The sequence below is a fragment of the Helianthus annuus genome, chromosome 4, assembly GCF_002127325.2.
Source record: "Helianthus annuus cultivar XRQ/B chromosome 4, HanXRQr2.0-SUNRISE, whole genome shotgun sequence".
NCBI classification, from domain to species: domain Eukaryota; kingdom Viridiplantae; phylum Streptophyta; class Magnoliopsida; order Asterales; family Asteraceae; genus Helianthus; species Helianthus annuus.
This window is the reverse complement of record NC_035436.2, coordinates 166,344,207-166,346,691: the sequence shown is the minus strand read 5'-3', so window position 1 is coordinate 166,346,691 and position 2,485 is coordinate 166,344,207.

The window sequence follows — 2,485 nt, the reverse complement described above, 5'->3', positions numbered from 1 at the left end:
TGGATTTAAAAAGCGGAGGTGAAGCCCGTTTTCTGCAAATCCACGAGTTTGAGGAGCTAAGAAACCATGCCTATGAAAGTTCTAGCAGGTACAAGGAGCGAGTCAAGAGATTTCATGACAAGAGGTTGAGAGACCATAAGGATCTCCGAATAGGGGATCTTGTCTTGTTATATAACTTAAGACTACGTTTATTTCCCGGAAAGCTAAAATCCCGATGGATGGGTCCATACAAAGTTAAGGAAATATTTCCATACGGGGCCGTAACCATCGAGGATACAAGCGGGGAGACATTTAAAGTTAACGGGCATCGTTTAAACATTACATCAACGGACCGGTTGACCCGGTGGAGGAAATTCTTGAACTCCACATCCCGCACACTTAAAACAAGTGTGGGATGAGTCTAGCTATCGACTCGCTGACAAATTTAGCGAGCGTGTTTTCTCACGCTAAAGGTAATTTAGTATATATTAGCTTTTAAAGTTTATTATGTAATTTGTTAATTTTTCGGTTTTAACCATAGGTGCATACGACCTTGATCCATAATTTTTGGATTTTTGAAGTTGAATAATTGTTAAAATATATGAAATAATGCAAAAATGGAAATTTTTGGTAAAATTTCGGAGTTATAAGCTTACTGTGAAAAATTACACAAAAAAAGGCCAGGTGTTGCACGGTCGTGCCAAATCGGCACGGTAATGCAACCCTTATTCAAAACTGATCAGTAATTCGGACACAGGACAGTCATCGGGTCGCACGGTATTTAAGCCCTACCTTGTTACCCGATAACACAAAGCGACTCAGGCCAGCGATCCGGAACGGCACGACCGTGCCAAAGCCGCACGACCGTGTGACTCGAAAACCGAACAGTAAAACCTAGGGTATTTAAACGAATTTGCAGTAAAAATACTTCATTTTTCCGAAACCCTAAGCGCCGCACGGTAGTTCCTGGTCGCCCACAACCGAAAATCACTTAATTTTTGCCTAGATTTCGCTTCAATCATCCTCCCAAGGTATGTTTCCTACTTATTTTGTGGATTAAACTTAGTTTCTGATGTAGATCTGACGCTTGAACCAAGAAATTGTGGGGTTTTCTTCATAAATGTCAAATAAACCCTAGTTCTTGGGTGATTAGTGTTAAATCGGTAGTTCTAATGCTTGATTCGAAGTTTATTAATTGATTACAAGTCAAATCTTGAAAAATACACGTTAAATCAGTAAAATAAACTATTTTCTGGTAAAAATTGCTGTCGCTCGGTCACGACATGACAGTGCCGGTTAAAAATCAAGCACAAATCACCGATTCTGAACTGCGACGCCGAGTCGCACGACAGTGCCAATTTGGCATGGTGGTGCGACGTTGATTATCGGTAACAAGCTGCTAAGCGATCAGGAGATGGCACGGCAGTGCCAAAGTGGCACGACCGTGCGACTGACAAAACAGGAACAAAACCTTGTAAACAGCCTGTTCCGATCGCAGCAATGAATTTTTTATGTTATGCACTTATTTGATTATATTCCTGTATGCAGATGAATCACAGATTCCTCCAGTTCAGTGAGAACAAAGCGAGAGAACAGTCGTGTATTGCCAGACTAGAAGCATTATGGAATAGACGGGGACAAATCGGTGAACCGAGAAGGATCAACTGGGATACTCTGACAGCCCTGAACCAAGAAGAGAGGCTATCTAACATGATGTCACATCCGATGTCAAGGTTGTACAACATTGCATGACCTGTTTATCTTGAACTAACATTGGAATTCTTTGCTTCATACACTTATGAAAAGCCAAGAAGCGAGAATCCAGACTTCAAAAACAAAGAGACAATACAGTTCAGGTTGGGGAAAAAGTGGCACAAATGGTCAGTTGCTAAACTTGGAAGAAGATTGTGGATATACTCATCCGAAGACATCGATTTAGAACTTTTCACCAATATCTACAAGTTTGCTAATGATTAACAAAGGGCCAACTTTTGGGCACAAGTGGCAGTTGGACCACCCTACGAAGCTAGGAAAGCTAAGGCTCCACGATTACGAGACCCGCTTCTGAGGGTCCTTCATCAGGTCATGAGTCACACCATCTGTGGACACATGGACAGTGCAGGAAACTATCCCACTCCAGATCTTTTTTTCATATATTCCTTAGTGACTGGAGTACATGTCAACCTCGCAGCTAGAATGGCGGAATTCTTTATACACAGCGCGGGGAGAACCACAAGCAGTGAGATCCATGGTGGTGAATATGTGACTCAGTTGGCATACAACTTGGGTATTATGCCAGATGATGTAGTCAACGGACTCCACATGGTTCACGCAGGAGGAGATGTGGATAGGAGGTCTCTGTGAGCGATGGGTTTGGTAGTAGATACAAATAATGGCTCGTGACTGAGGGGTCTAAATGGGGAAATATGGGATCCACTACCGCTACCACCACAGAATGAAGACGTCAACATGGCAGAACTCGAGCCACCACCGCATGATGAGCCAC